Source organism: Barbus barbus (assembly GCF_936440315.1).
Source record: "Barbus barbus genome assembly, chromosome: 45".
In the NCBI taxonomy this organism is placed as follows: Eukaryota; Metazoa; Chordata; class Actinopteri; order Cypriniformes; family Cyprinidae; genus Barbus; species Barbus barbus.
In genome coordinates this window covers 6,444,462-6,460,406 of record NC_136723.1, presented here as the reverse complement: position 1 = coordinate 6,460,406, position 15,945 = coordinate 6,444,462, and the positions used below count along the sequence as shown (strand labels likewise).

Genomic DNA, 15,945 nt, shown 5'->3' with positions numbered 1-15,945 from the left:
TTCAGCAGAGAGAACTGGAAAGCTTATTGCCATAATAGACAACATAGATGAAGAATCTGATGATCTGACTGTATCTGATAGCTGATTATTTTTTGGTTGGTATTCTTGACTGTATTAACAAAATGCATTGCTGCCATTAATCCACAGTCCATTCTGTACCTTCAGCTGGAGAACCGGCCACATTACAGCTGAGTCCTTGCTGTGTGTTTGTATCCTACAAGTCATTATCATGTTGGCCAAAATCAATGAGCAGGCCTTACAGATGGGCTACTGCTTATCTTGGCCTTCATCCAGCTCCACTGGGCTGCTCTTTTGTTTGGTCTTCAGAACAACCTTACAGCCAGATTTCAGCAGACAAGGAGTTGAAGGAAATCAGCGGCTGACGTGACATGATCATCTAGATCTTATGTCAACATTTTGCGTGAGAGAAAGGAAGACTGTGAGGGTGGGTGGGAACAACTTTAAACTTACAATAACATTTTAAAGAACTTGGCCTTCAGTTTTTCCCAATTTTGATTAAAACTGTGGAGTAAAATAAACAAATAAGTCATGTGAAGCCTTGGCTTTTCTGATGTACTTATCACTGCATTTTACCAAGGCTTTTATCCAACTTATTTTGCAACACAGAAGTAAGCAATATTTTCTGTGAATGTGCAAGACTCTGGGTAATTAACTAGAGAAACAAAGTGCAGTAAATGGTAAAACTATTTGCACTTTAACCAGTGTTTATGAATAGCATAATACATTAAAATAATAATAAATACAGTTTGCAGTATCAAGCAGCATAATATGAACGCCTGTTTCTGCCACTGAATAAAACATTTAAAAAGTAATTGCAACTTTATAACTCACAATTCTGACTTTTTTCTCACAATTGTGAGTTTATGTATGCAAAATCTGACTTCTCAGAAATGCGAGATATAAATACACAATTGTGAGAAAAAAGTTGAATCTGTTTATATCACACAATTCTGACTTCATAACAAAGAAAAAGTCAGAAATGTGAGTTTATATTACACAATTCTGACTTCATAACAAAGAAAAAGTCAGAAATGTGAGTTTATATTACACAATTCTGACTTTATAACAAAGAAAAAGTCGGAAATGTGAGTTTATATCATGCAATTCTGAGAAAGAAAATCTGAATTGAGAGAGAAAAATTTGCAATTAGCAAAATTCCACATTCAATTTACAAATGGTCCGATCTTAATTTAAAAATATAAATATATAAACGTCACAAGTATTCAATAAATATCTAAAATTAGTAATAATAATCAAAATAAACATTTCATCTGGAAAATAATAGTTCATCATATCCGTATGCTGTTTACGGTTTCCATGCTCATAAACACTCATTTATCAATTGTGGCTAGAAGGGATACAGCTATGGCTGGAAACCAACAATACATAAAATTTTCCACCTATTAGATTGTGTTTTATTAATGTCTACACATACCCCAACCCTAAACCAACCCCTTACAATAATGCAAATACATTATTGTTGTTCAGCGTTACAAAAATGAATCTATAGCCTGTTGATGTGCGCATGCCCAGTAGCTGCAGCTGTATTGCTTCTAACCTATTTATCAGCATTTATCATCAACTTAGAACGCGGCTCATCCAATCAGAATTTCTAGTCCGAACTAATCGTATATAAAGCGTCTATTTAGAACACAATATTATTAACGTAATGTTTAATTACAAGGTTCGCCACATAATATTTAAATAAGGCAACAACACTCATGTTGATTAAATAAGCAACAGCATTAACACTACTGTAAAGTGTGGCCCCAGAAAGTTTAACATACTGTACATTTAACGACTTAATTAATCAGTGAGGCGGTCTCTTAACGCCTTCCAGTGGCTCTGATGAATTTATGATGCTTCTCTGGATTCTTTGAGCTCGCATCACAGTGATAGCCGCATATCGTCAGTCAGCGCAGCGACCGGAACTGTAAACCCGTCTCATCCCACTCCGCGCGCGCGGCCAGATTTACAGTGCACTTCAGCTGCACGAGACAAACAGCAGCAATTATCTGGCTGGAAAGCATCGGAGAACAAACAAGCTGAGATTTCATAGTCCGTAGTAATTTCTCGCGCAAAGAGAGAAGACACTGCCATCTGAAGCTTAGGCGCATTGTGAAGGTTTCATGTTCCGACGTTTGAAGAACTAGTTTACGCCGATTTCCTCGACCGACGGCGGATTTGATTAGGTCTACCTATCGAAAAGGACTTTTGGTTTCCTCAACAACTTTTTCCTCTTCTAAATTACTACATTGTGCTCTCGGACCTTCTCTTTTTCCTCACATTCTATCAAAAGTCTCTCAGGATGTTGGCAACTCCACATAAACGGATATGAAATAAGGAACACTTTGATTATTACCAAGATATCGCTTCATCTTAATCGTGTGAGACCCATTCGCTTCATGCTTAATCTGTTTTAGGAGCCAAAAGTCGAGGGAAAAACGCCGAAAGTCCGTAACAGTTCTGCAGATGTGCTCTGGTTCATTTCTAACCATCGTGTAGGTAAGATTACAACACAACTGTGATTTAGTTCCCTTCATTTGTCCACAGAATTGTTTTGGTTGTGAAGAAATGTAATGCGGTTTTTCTATTGGTTTGTGTGAACAGTAATCATTCCTAATTCGCGTTTATGCTCGGAGACATTCTCCAGTTGGCATTTTCATTATTAGCACTTTTAATTAAATTAAAATAGGCCTGTTTTTCTTCATGTAGCTTCAACTGGCATTTATAGGAAGTTGTTCTCTGTCCATGGTGCTGAAGTCATGGAAAGTTGACCTGCTGAACTCGATTTAATTCAAATATGTTGATGTTGCATGCATTCAGTATATCCTAGATATATCCTTCTCACTACTGCATCATTATAGAAGTTTAATTCATGTCTGAGTTAATGTTTTTAACCAAATCAACTCAATTTATAGGTCTAAAGAAGGTTGAATTCCAATTAAAAAAACATTGAAAAGCACATTTTCCCACTGTTTGTACTTAGATGCATTCAAAGAGACAGTCCTTAGTTGTTCAATCTACAATGAGTTGTAACTGCATCATGATTTTAATCATGTGACCAGTAAGACCAAACATTACGAACTCAAATATTAAGAGCATTGAACCCGTCATGTCACGTGCAGTCAAGCAGATATGGCAATCTACACTCCTCCTGATTGGTGGATGCGATTTCCCATGACCCCTTGAAAGGTGCAAAGAGATTTTTTCCCCTACGACATTTACGAGATGGGACATAAAGGGGGATGGGCTTTTCCAGCATAATAATGTTAAAGAATTCTCTCCACCCCCAGCCATGACCGTTCCTCCATCCTTGACCCTCCCCCATCACAGCTCTGTTTCTCTGTCACACACATATTAATTGCAAGATGCCCCCATTCCAGTGAATCATAGAGACATGTCTATTCCAAAGTGTCATCTTCAAAGGAGGAATCAGCCAGTGTCACATATGCAGACCTTATTTTAACCAAATCATCTTCAAAACAGCTTTTCTGTGCTGTAGCAGTGGACATGTGTTGTTACCTCAAAGAATTATTTTAACCTGCTCTGACATGTAAAAATACGTTTCAGAAGTCAAGTTCGTTACATCATAGAAAATATTTTTTTCTAATAAATCATAAACCTGTTCAACAAATATTGTGAAATTGGTGTAAGGTTTAAATTTCATAAATCATTACAAAGAAACAGCAAGGAACACACTGAATTAAAATGAAATTTTAGAGTAGAAAGACTGAAATATTGTAAATAATCTGTTTTATTTAAAACTTTATTTAAGAATTAAAAAATGTATTTATTTATGTTTACAGTGTATTATATTCTTCTATGGAACACAAAAGAAAAATTTGTTGGATTTTTGGACCTCATTGACTTCCATTCTTGTAAAACATACGCTAATAGCCTGTTTTATTTAAAACTTTAAAATTTAAAAAAACTTAGTATTTATTTATATATACTTTCATACATACATATTTGTCATTCTTCTCTGAAACACAATATATATCTATATATATATATATATATATATATATATATATATATATATATATGTGTGTGTGTGTGTTTTTGTTGTTGTTGTGTTTGTATTTTTGGACCCCATTGACTTCCATTGTATGAAGTTGAAACTTTCCTCAGAATATCTTCTTCATGTTCCACAGATGAAAGAAGTCATACAGTACAGGTTTGAAAAGACATGATTAAATGATGGCAGAATTTTCATTTTTCATTTATCCTCTCAATAATGTTAACACATTTTTTTAAGGTTACCTGATAAAACGTTTTTCGTAATATAATGAACGCGCTTCTCAGAGACTAAAACTATTTGTATTCTGCATGCAGCAAGGTTTAGGAATAATTACAGAATGTAACAATGGCTTTAAATTGCATCACCTTAAAAAGTATCACAATATTTTAAAGTCATGCAGGGTTTTTGAAGCACCCAAGTGCATTTAAACAGGCTAGATTTTATTCTGACCATACGTCCTGTGAGCAGAGGCGTTTAATGATTTGGATATTTGGAGCATCATTCTTCAAACTCTTTTCTGCCAGAACCTCCAGGCTGCCTTTTACACCACATCTCCTCGCTACTCTTTCATTTATGTCCTTCACTGTTCCTGCTCTCCTCCCTCATCCCCTCCCCCCACGCCGGTTGCTATGTCTCCTGCCACAAGGCCATGTCACTTCCTGCGACCGCAGACACCAGCATGGGCTTACAACACTCCTGCCACCCCAAGGGAGAACATGCCGGCAGATGCCTTGCAGAATATAAACATGTTACAAAGACTGTTTTTAATAGAAGATGGAAGCTTGCTCTCACATCCCCCCAAACCTGCTTAAGCTGAATTGGAAAAGTCCCAAAGCAATAACAAAATGGATTATTTCTCACATCGTTTGGTTTGGAGAAGGTTTCTCAGGAGGATCTTCTCCAAGCAGGGGCCATGAACATATAGGGATGTTCACTGTGAGACAGCAGCAGAATGACTTTTGAAGCACATAATGGTGGAATGATTCTGAGATACGGAGTGGCCTCTTGCCAACTGGACAGGCAGATATAAAAAGATTAGGGCAGGAAGCAAAGTGGAAAAGAGGCTGGAGATGTACTCAGCCGCCCTGCAGGAATAACTCTAAACACACACACTATGTTATCTCACAAAAGAGTGTTTTTATGTAAGTCCTTTAAACACTTTTATCCTCTTTGTGGTGATGGAAGAAGGCTGGAGGTTGTGTACATAGCGGCTACAAAAAAAAAATGACAACCGTAATTTTATGAAGCTACAAGAATGCTTTTTGTATACAAAAAAACAAAATAACAACTTTATTCAACAATTCCTCTCCTCTACGGTTGAACCACTGATGTCACATGGATTATTTTACCGATCTCCTTGCTACGTTTCTGAGCCTTGATCGTGTTTGGACCCTTGCTGTCTATGGCGGGTCACAGAGCTCTCAGAATGCATCAGAAATATCTTAATTTGTGTTCCGAAGATGAACGAAGGTCTTACAGGTTTGGAATTACATGAGGGCGAGTAATTAATGACAGAATTTAAAGTTTTTAGTGAACTATCCCTTTAAATGTGCACATGGTGTGAGAGGCAGAAAATCAGCAAGATGTGCTGCAAAAGTCAAAGACATTCATCTGCAGTTTTATATAAAACAACAATGAATTAAATTTGCATGTGCATGAATTCATTTGAAATCATTTATCATCACTGGTGTACATTATATGAGATTAATTTATAGTCAAACACCTGAACTATTAAGTAATATAGTTATAAATAGAGATTTCAGTGAGTACATTGGGATGGGAAGTGCTCCTCAGCTAGAAGATGACTCAGACACCCTGAGGTGCATATGAATCGTCTGTTCCACATTTAGCTCTTACAAAATAGAATTTGATGGTTTGAAATGAACTGGATATTGACGTTTTCTTCAGGGAGTAATGTAAATGTACACTAAAGTGTTCTGGGTGGTTGTTTGAAGTAGTTGCTATGTAATTGCTTATTGGCCAAAATTTATTTTTTTCATGTCTAAAATAATATTGTGTTCTTTTGATATGACCCCTGCTTCAGTTAAAATGTAACAGAAAATCCTACATTTCCGTATTTTCCATCGGACTTTGACTTCAGAATTCGTAGTTCTGAATTTTTTTTTCTCCAAATTCTGAGTTCATGTTTAATTTAGAATATAATAATTCTGACATTTTTCTGACAGCTTATATCTCACAATTCTGAGTGGGGTAATTTAAAATTTGGTAAAGTATTGTGCATGGGAATTACTGTAATTATTTGATAGTATTTATATTTTTTGCCAGTTTACATTACATTTTGATATCTGTTGGCATAATTTTCTTATAATTGCCATTATATTGACTTACTCTGGTCAAGAACTACCCACTTAGAAAGAATGAGAACACTGTAATATTCAGAATATCAGTTTGATTGGACTGAACAGACCTGAATGAAAATAGATTATTCCTTTTTTTGTCATTCTGAAAGACAAATGCTTTGATTTAGAGAGAGAGGGAAAAAATCTATAAAAAGTCATATGTAAGACTCTCAGTGCCTGCATGATATGAAGTGACATTCTGACATTCACTGTTCCATGAGTAAATCTAATGCAAACATTTATTTATTACTACGTAGGGAATTTATACTTTACAGTATCTAATTAATGTAACTTAAAGCTTGAGTTGATGATATAGACAGTATTTATGCCTGAAGAACACGGGTCACAAATGGATGAACCCCAATGCAGAACACCTGCAGTTTACAGCAGGAGCCATTTTAACCATTCATTTGTACGAGCATGAATCACTGTATTGTGTGGGTGAGACATGCTCAAGCAGCATACCTGTTTGCCGTTTCCATGGTGACAAGATGCCACTTTGAGTGTCCTTGAAGGATTTAATCTCTTCAGATGGTATACGGTAAAATGACCTGGATGGACAGACTAGTGTACCTGTTATTTGCGGCAAAGTGATGCTATATAGACCTACCATGAATTAGAGCTGCACAATAATGACAAAAAACATAATTTTTTATTAATTCCCTTGTGATGAATAGAAAATTCTGCATGTCAGATTCTTTATGTAGATTACTCATCTAAAGGGGTCCATACTGCGCTTTATTATGCAGGAGAAATAATGCAACTTTGGTTACTAATATTATTTTGATCAAAAAATAGCAAAATCCAAACTGGTTAAAGGGATAGTTCACCCAAAGATGAAAATTCTGTCATTGATTACTCACCCTCATGTCGTTCCAAACCTATAAGACCTCCGTTCATCTTCGTAACACAAATTAAGATACTTTTGATGAAATCCGAGAGCTTTCTGACCCTCCATAGACAGCAATGCAACTGACTCGTTCAAGACCCAGAAACATAGTAAGGACATTAAAATAGTCCATGTGACATCAGTGGTTCAACTGTAATTTTATGAAGCTACAAGAATACTTTTTGTGCGCAAAGAAAACAAAAATAACCAGTTAATTACATGGTTATAAAAAAAAATATATAGATATATTAAAATCAATTTTTCATCATGAAATGCAATCTCAAACATCCCTATGGAAAGGCAATGGAGAAAAAAAAAAAAATCAGCTCTTTGTCCTCTAGCACTTCCTGTTTACATTTTACACTCTTCCTTTGCAAACTTTGCATCATGAAAGATCATCCTAATGTATCAGACTGCTCGAGCGAACGAGCAGGCCCATATGAAGCATTAAATCAGTCCAGACTGGCATTCGAGCGCACCCGCTTTGGGTTTGTTTATCTGAGGTATGCATTTCTGCATATTCAATGCAATTCAAATCCAAGCTGTCCACTGCAATCAGTTTACTTCCTGTATGCATGTGTTTGTGATACCAGAGATATTCTGCACATTAGGAAAAAGCAGTGTTTGTGTACTTTGGTAAGGGAATACATTTCCCTGCCGTCATATATTTGGATCAGTGTGGGTTTAACATCAGTCCTGTATAAACTCATGAGGAAGTAGCATGTGTTCATGGCCTTCATTAGTGTGGGAATGCATTATCTAATGGCGTACCTTCATGCTTCATCCCTCAACACACACACACTATGGATCACTCAAATACGCCTGTGCAGTAGCCATGGGGTTGCCAAGGGTAACGCTTTATTTGTCACGAACCACAAATAGAAAGATTATGCAGGGTGCATATGGCACTGCCATGTTTCTTGAAGTGCTTTTACTGAGTTTGATGTGCGACTTGAAAATAAGAATAGGCTTTTTATTCCTCATAGTCGTGTATGGAGACTTAGTCATAGAATTAATGTGGTATGAACAAATGATCTGCCACATTTAGTCCTAAACCAAACGTCCCTCAAAGGGAAGTGATATTGATATGCCTGGTAACCTTCGTGGTGCGTTTGTTTACTGTCAGCATTCTGCTTTTTGTTTGTTTGTTTGTTGATGTATGATGTTTCAAGATTATTAGCACTGTAACATGAGACGACTTATTACTTTAAAGTCATTATAGGCTATATTTCTTTTGGCCAATATAAAATTGTGTGTTGTGCTTGTCTGGATTAAATCAATTTATAATGTTCCTTCATCCTTTTATCTCTTTGAAATTAAAGAAATGTAGTTTTGACTGCAGGGTGTGTGAGACTTTTAGCTAGGTTACACTGTAGTCTCACTTAGAGAGTTTTATTGCACTTACGGCACATTTTAAAGCAGCTTGTGTCTGTTGGTTATTTACACACAGGCTTGGTCAGGGGTAAAATAGTTTGTCTTCCTGTTAAGTCTGACATGCCCTATAAAAAATCCAATTAATCTTTCAATTGAATCTGTTAGCAAACCCTTTGTTGGTGTGTTCTATTGTATGTAGTGTTTGGTAAGGTTTCAGACAGTTTAATGAATAATTATGTCCAGAAAACATTGCAAAAATTACAAAACACATGTATTGGACACATTGCTCTCTATTGTTTTTTCGTGCAAAATGTCTGTCTGTGGTTGCTGTTTCAGGTAAATTGTTTTTTCAGATAATCCTAGGTTATCTTATCTTCAAATGTTACATGTGTTTAATGGACAAAGGATTTTGAAATATGATTTTTAATGACAGTATTGCATGAATTACACAAGTTTATTTAATGGTGTACTTATTGTCACTAATACATAATGCTAACAAACACATAACTATGGTAACATACATACTGCTAACATATAACATGATAACATAACGCTAATCTAATAACATACTAACATACACATACTGTTATTGTTACACTGTAACTTACGCTTAACATAACATGCTAAAATACATACTGCTAACATACAAATAATGTTACATGATAACATACATACTCCTAACATACAGTAAGCAGTAACAAATAACAAATACAGTGCTACCATACACATAGCCTACTGTAACATGATAGCATACACACTGCTAACATATACTGTAGTAACAATGCTAACATACCCATACTGTAACAATATGATAACATGCACACTGCTAACATATACTGTAGTAACAATGCTATCATACCCATACTGTAACAATATGATAACATGCACACTGCTAACATATACTGTAGTAACAATGCTAACATACTCATACTGTAACAGTATGATAACATGCACACTGCTAACATATACTGTAGTAACAATGCTAACATACCCATACTGTAACAGTATGATAACATACACACTGCTAACATATACTGTAGTAACAATGCTAACATACCCATACTGTAACAAAATTATAACATACACACTGCTAACATATACTGTAGTAACAATGCTAACATACCCATACTGTAACAAAATTATAACATACACACTGCTAACATATACTGTAGTAACAATGCTATCATACCCATACTGTAAAAAAATTATAACATACACACTGCTAACATATACTGTAGTAACAATGCTATCATACCCATACTGTAACAATATGATAACATACACACTGCTAACATATACTGTAGTAACAATGCTAACATACCCATACTGTAACAAAATTATAACATACACACTGCTAACATATACTGTAGTAACAATGCTAACATACCCATACTGTAACAAAATTATAACATACACACTGCTAACCAATACTGTAGTAACAATGCTATCATACCCATACTGTAACAATATGATAACATGCACACTGCTAACATATACTGTAGTAACAATGCTATCATACCCATACTGTAACAATATGATAACATACACACTGCTAACATATACTGTAGTAACAATGCTAACATACCCATACTGTAACAAAATTATAGCATACACACTGCTAACATATACTGTAGTAACAATGCTAACATACCCATACTGTAACAAAATTATAACATACACACTGTTAACAAATACTGTAGTAACAATGCTATCATACCCATACTGTAACAATATGATAACATGCACACTGCTAACATATACTGTAGTAACAATGCTATCATACCCATACTGTAACAATATGATAACATGCACACTGCTAACATATACTGTAGTAACAATGCTATCATACCCATACTGTAACAATATGATAACATGCACACTGCTAACATATACTGTATTAACAATGCTAACATACCCATACTGTAACAGTATGATAACATGCACACTGCTAACATATACTGTAGTAACAATGCTAACATACCCATACTGTAACAAAATTATAACATACACACTGCTAACAAATACTGTAGTAACAATGCTAACATACCCATACTGTAACAAAATTATAACATACACACTGCTAACATATACTGTAGTAACAATGCTAACATACCCATACTGTAACAAAATTATAACATACACACTGCTAACAAATACTGTAGTAACAATGCTATCATACCCATACTGTAACAATATGATAACATACACACTGCTAACATATACTGTAGTAACAATGCTAACATACCCATACTGTAACAATATGATAACATACACATTGCTAACATATACTGTAATAACAATGCTAACATACCCATACTGTAACAAAATAATAACATACACACTGCTAACAAATACTGTAGTAACAATGCTAACATACCCATACTGTAACAATATGATAACATACACACTGCTAACATATACTGTAGTAACGATGCTAACATACCCATACTCTAACAACATGATAACATACACACTGCTAACAAATACTGTAGTAACAATGCTAACATACCCATACTCTAACAACATGATAACATACACACTGCTAACAAATACTGTAGTAACAATGCTAACATACCCATACTGTAACAATATGATAGCATACACATTGCTAACATATACTGTAGTAACAATGCTAACATACCCATACTGTAACAATATGATAACATACACACTGGTGACATATACTGTAACAACATAATGCTAACACACACATGCTGTAGCAACATGTTAAAATACACACTGCTAACACATACTGTAACAGCATGATAAAACACTGCTAACATGCACATTCTGTAACAACATAATACATACTGCTAACAAGCGCATACTGTAACAGCATGTTACATACTGCTTACCTAAAAATACTGTAACAACATGCTAACATAATGTAGTACATTATGTTACCAGGAAGGATGTTAGCATGTTGTTACAATATGTAGGTTAGTATTCTGCTAATATACTGTTTTTACCATCTGTGCTACAACATGCTAACATACATATTGCTAATCTAAACATCCTTTAACAACATGTTAACATACATGATGCTAACATACCCATAAGCTACCCAAATGACACACTATACACTATGCACTTATGCACTATGCACTCAACCATGTAGTGTATGAAATATATAAGGTTATTTTGTCATTAATAATCTGAGTCTGATAGCCCCTCCCCCTTCGCAACATAATCTGCGACAGTTGAGTGCATGTTCAACATTCCACACTTCATTTTTTCAGTTATTTAAGTGCATCATCAGGATATTTAAAGTGCACTTTCAGTGTAAACACACTCTTGCATTATTTATACTACAAAACGTTATAGAATAGTGCATAAGTACGCGATTTGGGACGCACCTATACTGTAAGAACATGAACATGCATAATGCTAAAATGCACAAAATTTATATGTTAACATATATAATACAATTCACAGTTATAGGAGTTAGAAAGATAACAAATGGGAAACAACACAACAAACGTTAACAGCAACAGACAATTAATAATGGTATACATCCAAATAACATACAGTAGTTCAGGGTTCCTCAAATCTTTCCCTGGAGAGCCAATCTGCTGCAGAGTTTAGCTCCAACCCTGATCAAACTCACTTACCTGTGATTTTTTAATGATCTTGAAGACTCTGATTAGCAGCTCAGGTGTGTTTGATTAGGGTTAGAGCTAAACTCTGCAAGAGGGGGCCAGATTTGAGGATCCCTGCAATAGGTTATAGCAGGGGTTTCCAAACCTGTCCTGGAGAACCCCCTGCCCTGCACATTTTGTATGTCTCCCTCATCTGACACGCCTGATTCCACTCATCAGCTCGTTAGTAGAGACTGCAAGAACTAAATTGGGTGTGTCTGATTAGGGAGACATACAAAATGTGCAGGGGGTAGGGGGTCCTCCAGGACCACTGGGTTATAGGTCACATACAACAACAAGGTTTTTAGAAAATATCTGACACAAGGTTATCGAAGTCATTTCAAAGTTTAGGGATGTGCGCTACGACTAATTTGACTGTCGTTTAAATTGATGTTTTGTATCCGATTATTTGACTAGTCTAAGAGCAAGAAAGCCCCGAAAGATGGCGAGAAGAGAAAAAACTCTACTCCACTCTAATAGCCTAATTTCAAATACTTAATCTATGAATCACACCGTCAAATCCCTCAATGAATTCTACAAAAAATAGGTCACGATTATGCCGTTCACTTGCCTCACGTTATCATCATTTAATTTTAGGTGGTCGTAAAAAAAAAAAAAAAAAAAGAGCATGCACTCAATGGTAGCCAATGCATAGTTTATTTATACAAATCAGCTGGGGTAATGCAGAACAATGGAAAATCAATCAACAGCCTGACAGAATTCTTCATCTTCATATAACATTGGCCAGCATATTTAAACACAAAGACAATAGGAAAGTTTATCAAGGAATAGCATTAAGACGGCTTTTAAAAACATACTTCATGTAGGCTATATCGTCTAAAAACAAAACAATGCCCATTTTACTTACTCAGACCATGCATTTTGGTTCAGTAAAATTAAAATGTCAACGTGGCCTAGTGAAAGACGGGACCTGATTAACAATTATTCCTGCACTTGAAAAAACGCACTCGACAGAAACTGAAGTCGCTGGCCCGCAGAGATTACGACAAGCAAGCTGATAGAGTTTCTGAAAGTGCCTGGACATCCCACACCACCACTGAAGTGGGTCTTCGATTAGAGGAATAGTCCGTGCGGACGGGATCACAGCGGCAGCGGGTTGTAGTGAATGACGTGATTGACATTTGCTGGCTTTGGCTAGCCTCTAAGCTAAAGCCTACGTGCCTTTATGGAATATGATTACACATCACTCCAGTAGAGTTATTGTAAGCCAATTTGACATTACACAGTTGACACAAACTTTTCTGTTTACTTCTAATTCAAAATAATCCCACACCTTGCTGATCTTTCACATGGTCATTTTTGAACTCGCCGCAACTGACACAAAGAAAACGCATGCGAGGTCTGAGGTAAAAATGTAGTTTTCGCTCAGATACACTTTTAAAAATAATGTATTATTTTTAAAACATTTTATTTGAACTTGTTTAAAAAGTTTTAAATGTAAAATTAAATTGATGGTAATTTGAATGATAAGATCATGTTTTTTTGTTTTGTTTTGGTTTGGTTTTTTCTCTCGTGTAATCGACTATTGTTTTCAGTGTTGACTAGTAGGAGCTGTACCGTTAAGCCGACTAGACCCACACATCCCTATCAAAGTTATGGTGGTTCACAAATAAGCAGCAATTTCTCATTTGAATAATATGTATAAGGACATCTGAAGTAGAATCAAGTGATCGTCTGCCTGCATTACTCAATTTTGTGGTTGTATTATAGCCTATAATGTGGCCTACAGATTGTTTTTATTTTGGATGCTGGTGCTGGTGTCACATCACACCTCTTAACTAGCCTAGCCATCAAGACTACCAACCAGCTTCGTCAGACCGATCATTCGGCTTGACAAGCTTCCCCAGCTACGCTTTCACTGTTTCACAGCATGAGACTACCTAGCATAGACCAGCCTGAGCCAGCATGGAAATGTATGCAGGTCTTGTCAGCAGGGTGGCACATCCATATTCAAAGCTCTTTGTGCGTGCAGTCCAGATGTATTCTTCTGGAAGTGTACTTGATGCCACGTCGAGTCACAATGGATGGAGACACAATCTTATCGCTTGTACAGAAATGAACGACCTTTGTTGCAGGTTTATGTTTCCACATTCATGTCCCCTGTCAGGCTGTGTTATTATGCTGTCACATGAATGGACTTGCCTGTGTGCCCTGCCATGCTTCAGAGGAAAATGCTTTCTCGTGATTTCCCATGGCACACCACAGAGAAATGTGCAAACTTCTGTGTCAGGAGTTGTTAAGTCCCTTTCACACGTTTCACACCAGGGCTTCAATGCACCTTTGACCTCCACACGAAAATATCATAGACAGTGTCACAGAAGAGTGATTTGATGAAGTTTCTAGCAGTAAAGTAGGATAATAAGCAAGGAAAATACTAAAGCAAACTCTTGTAGAAAAAGAAGTGTGCTTAAATGTGTATAACATACATTTGTAGTTCACTTCAAATCTAAATCAATCTATAAAATACTTGATAAAAAAATGTCATATTTATATTAGTACACAGTGCTTTAAAGAACCTGAATGGATCTTTGTGGAACCAAAAATGGTTCTTCTATGGCATTGTTGTGAAGAACATTTTGAAGCACCTTTAGTGTACTAAATTGCAACTTACATATGTGCAATTACAAATTAATGTAAATACATGACATACATTTCAATAGACATGATTTTAAAGTATATTTTAGTTTACATTCAGCAATACACTTTAACCATATTTCAAAGACAATATAAGTAATACTTAAATGTAATTAAAGTACTACTTAAATTAGATAACTTCATTTAATATAATTTTTTAATTAACAGACAATTACATAGTATTCTATTAAAGTATATTATTCTTGTAAAAAGCACTCTTTTTAAAAGTAAGCTGAAGTGTACTTCTTTTTCAAGAAGCGGTAAAATGACCTTTAGATTAGAACAGGAAAAAAAAACTGTTTTGATACAGTGAGAAAATAAAAAACCTGGCAAATATTGAATGTCATAATATACCTTTGGTGTTGTGTCATACAAGTATGGTGTGCTTATATATATCTGGTGGAAACTGTTTTATATGCAACACAATCATGTAAAAATGTCTATTTTTTCAATAATCTACTGACTAAAAAAATGGGACTTCATTTCTTTTCTTTTTTTTTTTTTTTTGGATGCAAACCAAGAGATATGGTTATTCATAACAAGGGAATGATTAGTCTGGCATCAGTACAAAACCATCTTCACGTTATGTAACACTAGAATTAAAATGAAATACATGAAATAAGTGATACATTATAAATATGTCTGGACATGTTTGAAGTCATTGTAAAATGCATATATATTTACATTCGCACACCTGTGACAATGTGCAGACCATTCAATTCAATATTAAAAACCTACAGATACAACATGCTTACACCAGACACTCATGGCATGCCGCCAGATCTAGTAAATAATGCATTAAAATGAAAATTATTAGCAGAAGCCAAACGTTTTGCACCCAATGAGCTGAAACCAAAAAAAATGATTTAAATGTCTTTGCAATAACTATCATAGAAGCCTGTTTCCACCTCCAAGTAATGTAAAATTAAAAGGTAATTAGAAGAAAATAAATTAAATAAAAGGGCACCCTTGTGAGAAGCAGTA

The 15,945-nt window shown here is 35.4% G+C and overlaps 1 protein-coding gene across 1 annotated transcript in view; it reads left to right on the top strand.

Annotated features, from left to right (window-relative positions):
• Positions 1-1,997: 1,997 nt before the first annotated feature.
• Positions 1,998-15,945, top strand: part of LOC306863754 (protein FAM163B-like) — a 28,717-nt gene continuing 14,769 nt past the window's right edge. Inside the window, exon 1 of the mRNA XM_079407292.1 lies at positions 1,998-2,526. The gene's annotated coding sequence lies outside the window, so the exon portion shown is untranslated. The remainder of the gene's footprint in view (positions 2,527-15,945) is intronic.